At 32.6% G+C, this 14,239-nt stretch overlaps 1 protein-coding gene across 3 annotated transcripts in view; it reads left to right on the forward strand.

The window, feature by feature from the left end:
- The first annotated feature begins 2,163 nt into the window (after window positions 1-2,163).
- LOC129235256 (MAP/microtubule affinity-regulating kinase 3-like) overlaps window positions 2,164-14,239 on the forward strand; it is a 174,350-nt gene continuing 162,274 nt past the window's right edge. For 2 of the 3 annotated variants that reach the window (XM_054868968.1, XM_054868969.1), the window contains exons 1-2: window positions 2,164-2,534; window positions 6,417-6,587. The gene's annotated coding sequence lies outside the window, so the exon portion shown is untranslated. The remainder of the gene's footprint in view (window positions 2,535-6,416; window positions 6,588-14,239) is intronic. The other variant, XM_054868970.1, reaches the window with a different exon arrangement.

Raw genomic sequence — 14,239 nt, forward strand, 5'->3', positions numbered from 1 at the left:
TTGGTTCTCACTAAAAAGTATGGAACAAAATAAGTGTAAATGATTTCTTGATTACAACACTCAATAATTGCAGTTAATCTTAAAATCTTCATATTAAGGTTAATTCAAAGCAGCCAATAAAATTTAAATTAAAAATTTAGCGAAGAAGAAATATAGGTATAGTAATCGCTATTCGTACAAATTTATATACCGCCGCATTTTGTGTAAAATTAGCTCCTGACGTATATGTGCCCTATTTTCGTTGAAATTTTATTGATAAAATATAATTTAAAATATATTCGCAAAAATTTTCAGAATTAAAGTATTTGTATTTTTTATAAACTCTGAAATTAACTTTGGGTGTCATCTACCAGATGGGTGTCACCCGGGGCGAACCACTCCCTCTCAAGAACTTGGATTTAGAAAAAAAGCTTTTTTTCTCTCAAGTTACAGCTTTAAAAAATTGAAAGCACACGATTTGATCAATATCTATTTGCTAAACATTAAAGGGGGGCAAATTACAGATAATCCTTTTCAAATTTTTTAAAGGGGATTTTTAAGTCATCTCACTTTTTAACTCGTAACTATTGGAAAATTTGATCTTTAAATTGAATTTCTAACGTTGTATGCGTCTTAGGTTTACAATAAAAAACAAAATGCGAAATTTTCATAAAAAGGAATTAATATTTCAATCTCTGTTTAGAGGTTTTCCCCCTTCCCCTGAAGAGAGCGAGGGAGTTGAAAAAATACAATTATTTTTTTTTAATCCGGAGTCGGAGTCGGAGTTGGAGTCGGAGTCGGGCGTTTCAAAATCCAGGAGTCGGAGTCGGTCATTTTCCTTCCGACTCCGCAGCCCTGCATACAGCATCCGTCAACCCCACATTTTCATCACCTTTATTAAATGTATAACATCAATACGTTTCTCGAGCGTGAGATCAACTCGCTTTTTCGACATTTTTACTGCGATGTTGATCAAATGCAGATCCAATGCAGCACTGAAAAAAATACTTTAGCTATTCGAATGAGCTGTAGATTTTGTTCACTCTAATGACCTAGGATTGGACCGTTCCAACACCCCTCTCCGGTAGTAACCAAGAAATTCCAAGAAGCATCCTTTAGAGAACTTCTATTCTTATCACCCTTCCTGAATGATTGGGGACGCACGCCTGACTTGACTGGTGATATACCTGTGCAACCTTTTAACTTCTCAAGGGTCCGAAAAATTACGCCCTCCTTTTTGTGACATTTTTGAGATTTAGAACAAGAGAAAACAAGAAAGGAACGTGTTTGAAACCACAGGGAGAATAGATTTTAATCCCTTATTCTGGTTTCTTTCCACTTCTGTTAACAAGAGAAGACTGATATGTATGTAAACTAAATGTTCTATTGCTTTTCATTTGTTGTCTCTCTTTTTTGGTTTTCTAACGAAAAATTCCTAGCATTTGTTACAGCTGAAGTTTTCGATATGCCGGTCGTTGTGAGAGGTTTCGATGGTCCTTCCCAGAGGTATTTTAACATTAGGTATATACGGGGGGAAAATCGGTGCCATGGAAAATTGGTCGTTAATAGAGGTGGTCGCTGTATAGAGGTGGTCGTTCATAGAGGTTTCACTGTACTCAGTCTTCTGAGCAGGAGGGGAATGGGCCGTAACTCCACCGTCTGCTTGTGTCTGTGGTGCAGCATCTGCAAGCATCGCTTGGGGCGACAGAATAATTTATTTACTTTAATTTGAATAATTTATTTACTTTAAAAAAAAGAAAGAAAGAAAGTTTTAACGTCTTTTTATGATAAATTGTAATTTAATAACTAGAAAGAGAAAAGAGAGATTATAATAAAAAGAGCCAATAATGGATCATGCGTGTCCCCTTCGTCTAGATTTCATGGAGCCCATGATCACTAATGCTTTTGCTTTGAATCACACGGATCTAAAAAAAGCACCTTAGAGTACTTCTTTTGGTGAAATTTGTAAAAAAATATAGTTGTTATCACAATTTGTTTTCAAAACCGTTATAGGTTTTCAAAATATTGATAAACATTTACTTAGAATGATTTTTTTTCCGTAGAAAATCAAAAATAACAAAAGAATTGCTGTTAAAGGTTAAAGTATTTTAAATAGAACTTATTGGTGTCCCTTAAAAGTTGATAGTTTTCAAAACGTTTGATTTTTGGGAATACATCGGGAATAACGGAATGAGTTTCCTTTTCATATTTTCTACAGTGAGTCTCATGAGTGTATAGTTAGTGATTACTTTTGCTAACTAAACCTTGCACATTCCGTTGATCATCAATTATGCCCCTTTACCAATAATACTTGAATCGTCTCTTAGTTGAACTTTCTTTTGGTTGAAATTTTTTAATATAGTTTCATGACCCTCTGTCCTACACTTTCATGACGTAATTCGGGGGGATGAGTCATCTTCTCGACGATGGCTCTTCCGTCGGTCGGACACTGCCAGCAAATTGAGGTTCTGAGGGGTGGTGTGTTACCAAAGCTCTGGACGTAGATCTTTGTACCTTGCCAATAGCCTGATTCTGTTATCCGGACCGCCATATTGGTACGTAGACGACTATATTCTGCTTTTAATGATGCTCTGAAAAGTACAATCTTTGTTATCTTATGCATATTTGACGCCTGGAATTTCGCTTATTATGTCGGAATTATTTCAAGCGATCCATGTCGAGTGTTTCTGAACGATCCGGTTCGTTGTAGGTGCGGAATTCTATTGCCTTTGCATCGTAAGCCTAAAATAAAACATTTGAAATTTTTGATGTTTCCTCTATTAAATATGCTAGGATTTGTCATTACATTATCTTAAACTATTTTTTGACATTTCTGGAAAGATTTGATGCGCAAAATCCCTGAAGAATAATAGTTTTCACTGTGGAATAATCTAAACTGTCAGCTGTTTTTCTATAGGTAATCGCATCACATTTTATTTTTACGTTCATAGAAAATAATTCTTTAATTTTCAATTGAAATCTTTTATTTTAATGTAATCTGCAAGAGCAGCATTTGATGCTGCATATAAATGCAGAAAAATTACTTGCTTAATTGTTTTGCATGATTATTGTTGATACTGGGCCTTTTAAGTCACTGGAGGTCATATTATTTTTGTTGGAAAAATGAGCATGAAATAAATGTTTCTTTATGCATTTTTTTAATAAAGAGTTCTTGATCAGATGATTTATGAAGAATCATGCTCGTCTTTTTTTGTTTTTTATGAACTGCTCAAAGGAAGTCATGTTATGTGTTACGTTCGTTAAGGGTCTTTAAATAATTGCGATTTTGCTTGTTGAAAGTAATTTAATTGTTTATAATTCTTGTTTGTTTCTCTTTGCGAAAAATTTTCATGGTGATAGTATAAATTGATCTCATTATTAAATTGTAAATGCTGTCAAAATTAAAAACTTAAAAAAAAAAGTCGTGGAAGGTTTTAAAGTTATGCCTTTTCTAATTTTTGTTTAATATTGCACTGTTTTTGATTTGAGTTCTCCAAGTTTTTGCACATCGAAATTAATACCTTTTTTGTAAATAAGTGAAGTATTTGTTATTCATAAGAATTTCCCAACCCTCTTCAAACTTACTAAATAATTCTTTTACTAACCAGAATGAAATATTAAAAAAAAAAAGATATTATCCAGCAGGTAGTAGTATGCATGTTAAACATAAATATTGGTGATTATTTTTAGTACAATCCTATATTTTTGACACATTTATGCTGGTTCATTTCTTCTGTAATATTGATATTAGTTATTTGAATATTTACTTAATCCTTATAATTTATTGAAGTACTGACATTACAAAGGAGTTAAGCAGAGTCAGATCGGGATGGGGGGGAGGGGGCTCAAGCTGGGGCGATAACCCCAGACAGCAACTTTTGAGGGGTGGAAAATTCACACTATTTCTGTGTGTGTGTGTTTTGTTCACTCTATAAGACTTGAAGAAGCAATTGTAAGGGTGGCAGTTTCAAGATTTAGCCCCGGCTCAAAGGCTTAAAATCATTGATCCAGCACTCGAGTTAAAAGATAGAAAACAAAATTTTACCACAGAAGGAAAAAACTGGTAGTAGGATTAAAGTTCCTGCTGAAACGATATTCTAGTGAGTTGTTTGATTTTCAAACTCAATTTTAAAATTTTTTAAATAAATTTTTATTACGAAAACCAAAAAATCAAATCTTCTGAAGATTATGAATTCTTTTTTCTGTCATTTACTGCAGTTATATTTATGTTCCTCTGAAATGCTCTGTAAAAGTGTTACATACTTGTATATTGTTGTTTCAGAGCAACAGTAACATATCTGGGCCTGAAAACAACAGTATGATATTCTACTGTTTGCAGAGCACATTAATTCAATAATCAGCATCCGTTATAATAGCAATATTAATTATGCTATATGTTATTCTCAAAATATTAAAGTATAGTATTAAAAGCAACAGGTTAAGATGCAGGTTTAAGATCCAAATGGTCTAACAAGGACGGTTTTAAATCCAACAAGTTAAGATGCAGGTTTAAGATCTATCCTATCGAACAAAGATGGTGTTAGATCGAACAAGTTAAGATGCAGGTTTAAGATCCCATTTGCAACCTACAGTTTAGCATTTAGTGCTTCTTTCTAATGTGATTACTGTATCAGGGTTTAAGCTGAGTTTTAAAATTCTTTAGCAAAAAAGCCAAAATATTAAAATTTAATGTCACATATCTTTCTAAATGCCTCTCTGTGTTTCATCTCCAGAAAAAGCTAATTCTAATATTCAGCTATGACATCTTTAAAGAAATAAAAACAGTTATTAATTATTTTTTTAATTTGAAATAAATTTAGCATCATTGAGAAAACACAGGTTTGGTTTTTAAAATGCCACAAATCTCCTCTCCCCAATAAGGCATTCTTTGGGGGACATAATGCTCATTTTTCAATTTTACATTGAACATTGAATTATGTATATCCTCCTCAACCGGGTTTTATCACAGTGCTTTAAGATGGCATTATAATTTTCATAAATCATAAAAAATCTCAGCTTAAGTGGCTGTTAACACAGTGTGGGAAATAAGTACTTCAATTTAAGGGTGCAGTATTGCTCATAAAATTCTGATATTGAGGAGCAGTCTTAAGAAATTTGCTAAATTACATTTTCAATAAGAAAGCAAACAAGTTTTAAGAATATAACACTGAATGTGTGCATTTAAAAAGTTTTGAACAATAACGTTGGTTACAAACATCTATCGTATTGTTTACAAATAGAAGAACTGGTGAAAATGAGCGGTTCTACAAACACAGGAATATTTAGGGTATGAAAATTAAAAAAAAAAAAAAAAGTTTGCTATTTTTGATTTAGCAGTTTTTCATTCCACATGGTTATAGACTGGATTGGATTCTGATACATGGGCCACCCATAATCTCAGGATGCAGATCATTGACGTTCAGTTCAAAAAAGTGAGGAGAAAGTAAGATTGAATTTATGCTTGAAATTCGCGCATGGTAAAAGGAAAATGAAAGGCGAAAGAGACATGATTATATGGTTGGGAAGTAGTTAAGACCCAAATTTTAAGTGTTTGAATTATATTACAATGTCATATTCTGCCATTAAAAAAAAAAAAAAAAAAAAAAAAAAAAATCAGTCTCTTTTTTTTTTTGGCATTACAAATTTTTTAATGCTATTTAGGAATAGGTACTGTCTGTCATTCTTTTTGCATCGCTAACAGCAATGTGATACCCTTTGAAGAAGATATCCAACATAAATGGAATTACTTAGGATAATTTTCACCTGCTATTTTATTATCAAGGATCAGAAGAAGTAGGAATTTAGTCTCAAAGAAACTGAAATAAAAGATTAAGAATAGCTTTATTCTTTGGGTTTGCTGAACACTCAAACATCTTTTAGATTATCTGCTGCCCCTAGTTGTACCAAACAAAACGTTTTTTAAAAATCTATTTTGCATCGAAGCTGCTGCACCAAAATCCTTTCGTCGGAAAATTGCTCTTTACCGATTTTTTTTTCTCTTTGAAACTTATACATTTTTAAAAATGAATGAGAGTACTTATTAGCATGCCATTTTAATAAATGACAGACAAAGCAGAAGAATAATGCCAACATAGCAGGAGTTAAGAGATTGAGTAAAGAGATATTAACGTTAATTTTTCTTTAAAAACAGTCTGTATCTCTAAAATAATGAAACACTTAATGAACCTTTATTCTAGCAAACAAAGGAATGTTCTCTTTAAATTCATTTTGTGCTATGTAATATGCAAATACTTTGTTCATATCAATATTTTTAAAAATGTCCAAGCAATAAAATAAATAAAACTACTCCCACTTCAATTTAAAAAATCTTATTTCAAATTTTAGTGGAGTGTTTAATTATTATACTTGTATAATATACCCGGATTTTAATTTTGCATGTTGGTTTTCATGTTAATCATATTTTATTTATTAATTAGGGCAAGCAAGATGATTATTTAAGTAATAAAAATGTTCAAATTCAAGAAAAGGAAGCATGAAATTTTATAAGGGAATGTTTGCTCCCTCACATGATAGTGATGTAACGACGTATCAACCAGGTGCTACTTATTAAGCTTGGCATCCCTACTTCTTTGCTGTTCAGTGATCAGGTAAGCTTGTGATATTTAATGTTTATGTATTGGTTCTGGTTTTTCTTCCTGGTCTCTCTGTGTGTGAGTGAAGAAGGGAGAAGATTGTTCATCTGATTGTATACATAAATATTTATTTTACTAAGTTGAGTCATTTGTTGTAAAAAGTTGTCGGAAGGAGCGAGAGAAGTTGCAGTGCACTGTAGTAGCTATGCAGTGGTCACTCGCTGGTGAGTGAAGTTTCCATTGTCTACCAGTTTGTTGGCGCTCTCAGCTTTGAGAACGCGTGAGATGACATCTGCCTCCAGCTCGGTTATTCGCTACTCCAGACTGATGAGCTCTAATAAGAACGAAACTGCAGTCTCTGGATGTGATAACCAGGCTGTTTGGTATATTGCCTGTGGTTCTGCCTTAGCCCTAAGGCCCCTAACATTAATTTATTTTATTATTAATGTTACCGGTAACTTACTGTTAACATTAGTTTGTTTGGCATCATAACTTTTATAAATTCCTATAATGAAAATTAAAGTTTTTCTCTTCTGTTTCACACTAAAATTCTGTTTAAAAACTAAACGTTGATCTTTGTATGCCTAGAATTATGGCTGGGGGTCATTTTGACACTGAGAAAAAATCTGCATAGTTACCTATTTAGTACTATTAACGGACTTCAAAAAAGGAGGTTATGATTTCGTCTTGCGGCTTTTTATGTATGTTTTTGTAGGTACTCCAAGAATACTGGACCGATTTGAAAATTTCTTTTTTTTTGTTTGGAAGGGTATACTTTCCAGATAGTCCCATGTTAATTTTGTCTGGATCTGATGAGGGGTGCCTGGGAAATCTTAGAAACTTTAAATTTCATACATGTTGGCTACGTAGACCAGCTTTCGTCAGCTTTTATTGACGGAGGAATCTTGTCTTAAACAATATTTAATTCTCACAGGCCGAGGAGTCAGTCACCTTTCTCACCTTTAGTCACTTTTTAAAAATTTGGTTACTTTTAGTCACCTTTTGCAACTTTTGTCATCTTTCTCACCTTGCTTGAAATGTCTTAGGATTTTTTTTTAAAAATAATTAAATCCTTGAAAAGTATCTGAATGATAGCTTTAATAGTGAAATTAATTAAAAAAGTAGCATTAAATATGCCCCCCCCCCCACCTTGTTGTTGTTTAAGAAATATATAATAGCTATGCTACCGGAAAATCCAGGATTTTTTTTTTATTGCTTGCAATTGCACCCTATGAGCAGAACCGGTCTTTCTATCCCCCTTCGACCGTCAGACGCATTTTCCGCAAGTCTCGTCTAAACGCCATTTTGTTTCCTATCGTGTTTCTGGCCATAGAGTGTTGTTTGACTAAAGTTCAGCTGTGCAATTTGTTTCTACACACTTCGTTGAGTGAGCGGTCATCGAATGCAAGTTGTCTTCCGTGTTTATCAAATGACGTCATCTGAAGTCTCGGAATCTCACGCTCATCTCTAGCCAGGCGTGTTACCATAGGCGGATTTAGGACTAAGTTCCTGGGGGGGGGGGGCAGGATTTTTTTTTTTTTTTTTAGCAATATTAGTTGTAATCAAGGCTGGACTTAATATGGCCCTAAGCTGTTTCAGCTTTTTAGTATCTTATGTAGACCCGGACAACGTTTCTGTTGGTGGGAAAAAAGGCCAAAATGCTGCCCCCCCCCATGTTTTATACATATGGTACATGATGGGAAGTGGTGTCCCTTTTAAGTAGGGAATATACCCAATTAGATATACTAAGTAGCATATACCCAATTTTAGGGGGTCTGAGGGTTTCTCCCGCATAGGAATTTTTGTAAAATAAAGTTCTGCATTTTGAAGCCTTCTGTAATTCGAAAAACAAAGATCTCTGAAAAAATTAGCAAAATACTCTTTTGCAAATTACTATAATACACAATAAAAATTGTTTTCGGGTGGACAAATCAGTGGCAGCAGTCCTCAGAGAGAAAAAGCGAGGGAGAAGATGAGATTATGTTTTGTTACTTGCTTACATCGGGCTGTCGGTTCAATTTAGTTATTTTTTGTTGGTCAAGCCTTTAACCCACCCACAACTACAACAATGAATTAAATATAAAATGATCAATAGTAAAAAATGCTTTTAAAAAAAGTGGTGTACAGATTTAGGAAATAGATAACAGGAGAGTACCATGATGCCCATTTGGACAATTCATAATTTATACACTTGATAAGAAATTAAATTGAAGCACCGTTTGCTTAGGAATTTCAAAGACTCATCTAATCCGTCTCAAGGACCCGAGAACAATTAAAATTTTTTAATTACAAGCAGTGCAGAAAACGAAAAGGAATAGAGATGGTATTCCTCCATCCCCCCCCCCCCCTGTGCTGAGCAGATGAACAATATGCTGTAAAAGTAATATAGAAGCAAGCAATACAAAAGAATTTCCATAATACTGCACTGCATTTGGGATTAAATAAACAGCAAGATGTGAAACATGTGAATCGCAATAATTTATCTCAAGTACTATGTTATAAAAACATGAGAAACGAGGATTTTAAATTTTTCATGCAGGATGAGGCAAGGAACTGAATTTAACATATTTCGGCATTTATTCCTGTACCGTCTATCCCCTCCCATTTGTTATAAATGTTTAAATTTATGGTTTGTATCTGTACTTTTCCAAAATTTTCAAGGTTTTCAAGCACTTTAAAATGAAATTTATTTTTTCAAGTCTCCCCCCCCCCCTTTTTGGTTAGGAACAAATCATGAAATTTTCTGGAGTTGGGGGCCTTCAACAAAGCGGGTGTCCTAAGCTATATAGCTTGTTCAGTTTATAGGCAAATCCGCTTTTTTAAAATCTTTGTTTCAGTTTCTAATTTGTTGAAATAAACCTTGATTATTTTAAGTATTGCAGCTGAATACATAGCTGGTTCAGTCATTATTTCCACTTAAATACTTGCTTTAATTGCTTTCAATTCAAAGTAGTCATTTTCGACACATTTCAGCATCCCAGTGATTGCTTTACTATTTGTAATATATTGTACGGATTTCTCCCCCCCCCCCAGAAATGGAGTCTCTATTCTCTTCATTTTCTCTTCTGAACTATTCAAAAAAGAAAAAAAATCATGATTTTTTTCTTTTGAGATTTTGAAAGGTTTATTGATACACTATGTATAAAGTCCTCCCAAGACTGGGAGGCATTGCCCCCCTTCGCCCTCCCATAAATCCGCCCATGCGTGTTACTTGCTTGTTTTACTTTTACTGACTTCGAAAGTCGCGACTAAGCAGCCACAAGCGGTTCGATTTGAAAAAGGGGTGATGGGTTAAGGAGGCGTGCCTCAATGTCTTCTTTGAGCCGTCTTCTTTGAGCGCGGAATAGTGAAATTTTTTTTTTTGTGTTTATAGTTTCACTTTGTGTTTGCACAGAAATGGTTAGTTTGGGTTTTATTTTTGCTGCGCAAGTGCGAAGTGAACTTGGTCTGTGTAAACATTTCTTAATATTTCCTTTTTTGGTGTGTCTCAGAGAATCTCCGAAATTTTTTTTATTAGGTTTCAATGCTTTATATGGCTAGTTCCAGTAAAAATAAAGCTTTTAGAAGCAGATGCTAGCTAAAAGCTTTATTTTATGTAACAGTGAGATTGATTTTATTAAAGTACGGTTTTAACATGGTTTGGTAATGTAATGATTTGGTTCTTCCACATTCATTTTAAAAAGCTGCTGATTTTATAATCCAGAGATTTTATAAGTGGAGGTTAGTGTTTATTTATTTATTGAATTGGAACAAAAAACTGTTGTAAACCTATTTGAAACAAAATGCACTACGACAGTATTTTTGATAAATGTGATATTATTTTCCTAGATTCAATAAGAAATAAATTTATGTTTAAAAAAAAAAAGAAAAGAAATAAAAAAAAAAAACAGCCAACCAACGCATCTAACAAATGAGTCCCGATTGAAAAAAACAAAAGTACCCTCCCATCGTTATCTTTATCACCCCCTATTTTTATCAAATCAGAAGAGACCATGACAGCATTCCTGCTTGTTCGGCATTATTTTTTATTCCTATTGTAAGTTGGGGATTGTAAATTGACTAGGACCAGTCTAGCTGGGTCCAGAGCCTGTTGCTGGTCGTCACTTTTGTATTTGTAATTATTAATAACTTGATTTAACACTACATTTTTTACCTCCCATGGACATGTCATGGAATATTTTCAGAGCTTGCTAAAAAAATAAAAAATAAATAAAACAAGAAAGAAAAAATCATGAACATTTTCAGGCATATGATATGATATTTTCAGTTTCATACTTCAACTTCATTTTATTTTTGCATTGTAAGTACAATTATCATTTTGTTTAAGTCTGATTTTTCAAATTGGTTTTCTCAGTTATTCTCTACTGTCAAGACTTTCGATTTAATATTTATGCTTTGTATTTACTAAGAAAAAAGAAAGAATGCTGATAATTTTTCAATAAGTTAAAAAAAAGAGAAAAAAACAATAAACAACTAAAAATGTGATGGAATAATATAAATTATATGTTCAAGAAATGCATCATCTTGCTCTTTACTTCACAATTTCAAGCTTTATTATGTTGATTATTTATATATATATATATATATATATATATATATATATATATATATATATATGTCAGGGGTCTGTTCAGGATGTTTCACAGGGTCCGTTTTTTGTGAAAAATTAAATAATTTTGTGAAAAATGAATAAATTTTGTGAAAAATAATTAATTTTGCAAAAAAAAAAAAAAGAATTTTTTTATTAAAACGAAATTTTATTATTTAGAGATGGCACAAACTGCATCAATTAAACTTAAAGTTGAGTGTTTTCCTCTTCTATGTCGAGAATATCATTCTGGAGTGTTTTTCTGATATTTGGCGGGAGGGGGCATCGCTCTTTCAAGTATCAATATTTATCTACCATTCTACATTTTGTTAAATTATACTACAAATATTTCTGTCCAGCATTTAAAATAATTGTAACAAAAAAAAAAAATAAATAAATAAATAAAATTCAGAATAGGGTTCAGCATTTAACTTTGTGACCCAAGACACTCTTAAAAAGCACAGAATTTCGTTTAAAACGTATAAATTCCGCTATTTTAACAAAAATAAAAAGTTATTTTAATTGTTTACCTCTTAACAACGCGTAATAATCATCAAAGATTCGAAAAATCGGATTCCCATAGCGGATGCAAAAAGATCGCAATTCTCAAAGTGAAGGCATCAAAAGTATAAAAACGGCTTGTAAAAGAAATATTTTTGATAAAATTATTTTAAAATTGCATTTTAGAGTCCTATGATAACATATCATTAATATCTGGACACAGTTGACCCAAAATAATAATAATAATAATAATAAAATAAACCATCTATTCAGCATTTTAATTTTTGACTCATAACAGAAAATGGAATTTTGCTTTAAAAACTTGAAATGAGAGTTCTAACAGAAATAAAGAGACTTTTCATTTATTTGCATCCTAATAAAGCGAAGTTGGCTCGAAAAAAGAACAAAATATGACTCTCATATCAGATATAAAGGATTGCATTTTTCAAAATGTAGACATCTAAAGAAAAAAAACGGTAATTAAAAGAGTTTATTTAAAGTTAATCATCCTTGTTAGCATCGAAAAATCAAAACCCATATAATTTTCTCCCAAAAGAACAATTAAACATCGCACCGCACTGTAAAAACGCAAATATCGCACTGTAAAAACGCAAATATCGACAAGCTAGCAAAATGAGAATATTTTTTAATCAAGTCATTATAAAGGTTCAACGCCAGATGCTAAGTGGTGATAATTTTGAAGTTGGTAACCCTATCTGAAGCGATCATATTTTTTCCCCACCCTTACTATCCTTTTGCAGTTCTAAGTTCATTTCGCAGATATATATTATTATTGTTTATTAAATCATGAGCGGGGGGGGGGGGGGAGAAAAGTGCTTACCAATGCCTTTTCAGAAAAGTTTACAACAACCCCGCTGCTAATTAGCTGTGATAAAACAAACAAACAACCATTATATTTATTTGGCAGTAGCAATTATTTATCGCTTGCAGGAGCATTGCAAGAGTGCCGATTTTGTATAAGCTGATCCCTCTAATTTGACTTCAAAAAAGGTTCCAAAAATTATCGGTTTATGCACAGAAATATGCATTGTTTTGCTTTCAGATTTGCTCTTTCAATTAACAATTTGTGAAAGATCCGATCTTGTTTATCAGAATTTTGTGAAGGGGCCGTTTTGTTTGATCGGGATTTTGTGAAAGGTCCATTTTGTTTGATCGGGATTTTGTGAAAGGTCCGTTTTGGTTGATCGGGATTTTGTGAAAGGTCCGTTTTGGTTGATCGGATTTTTGTGAAGGGTCCGTTAACGGACCCAAATATCCTCTGGCCAGACCCCTGTATGTATATATCTATATATATATATATATATATATATATATATATATATATATATATATATATATATATATATATATATATATATATATATATATATAAAGAAGGTTACATAGAGTTTACACTGAAAGTTTTTTGAAAATGTCTTAAAATTTTTATTTAACTACTTCTAGCCCTATAATATTCATTTCCAAAATTGTAGAGAAATCTTTACAAGAAATATATAGGCTATTTTGGGAAAAGTCAGTAAAAAGGGATAATCCTTTTCTGTTTTTTGAGTTCTTAATAAATTGCTTTTGGTCACCTTTTAGTTACTTTTTTGTCACCTTTTAGTCACCTTTGTTTTCAAATTTGTCACCTTTCTCACTTTTTTTAAAGGCCATCAGCAGTCCTCGGCCTGTTCTCACGAATCGGAATGTTTGATTTTCGGCGCCTGTTAATTTTAATTGTCTTACTAGTGTTTTTATAACTCATGTAGCATATCAGTAAATTAAATGAAATTTGCTACAAAAATAGTTGAATCAATTTATTTAATATAAAAAATTTTTTTGCTAATAAATAGCTTCATTTAGTTATTATTATTATTATTTTTTAAATGTGTCAGTTTTGAAACATATTTAGTGTTCAATTCAAGGGGAATTGAAGACAAAAAATCCCTTCCCTCCTCCGCTCCCTTTGATGGTTAAATTTATATTCCTTAATAAATATATCGTAACTGGTGTCCGATTTCTGAAGCTTGACAAGTGTTCTAGATTCAATATTTCATGATGTTGTCAGTTTAGTTTACAGTTATAGCAATATTAATTAAGACTTCGTTGGAATTTTTTTATGTACTATGCTCCCCGATTACTAGAAAACGACTGGACCGATCAGGACAATTCTTTTTCTGTTTAAAACTGTAATCAGATCTTGATAACTTGAAGCTTTCAGCTCGAATATTCCTTTATTTCGAAGTTTGCATTGGATCCAGAACTATTGAGACTGTTGTAAAAACTTCCCATAGCTAGAACTGCCAATAACTCAAGCGTTTTAGCCGGTCCCTTGGGACTTCGAGTTATCAAGAGTTGACTGTACTTCTCCTGGTCTTCAAGTCCAGGTATGAGGGATCCTGGAATAATTGAGGGAAGTCTTCAAATTTAACACTCGCACTTTGTTGTTTGTAAACTCATAGCGTCTCACTTAGTGAAACGATTTTTATGGTTTTTTGGTTTAATGGATAGGAGTGATCTAACCTAGGTCCCAAACCTTTGCTTCACCACCTTTGTTCTTTAGAAAAAAGTTATGGGC

This window comes from Uloborus diversus, chromosome 2 (assembly GCF_026930045.1).
Source record: "Uloborus diversus isolate 005 chromosome 2, Udiv.v.3.1, whole genome shotgun sequence".
Lineage (NCBI taxonomy): Eukaryota > Metazoa > Arthropoda > Arachnida > Araneae > Uloboridae > Uloborus > Uloborus diversus.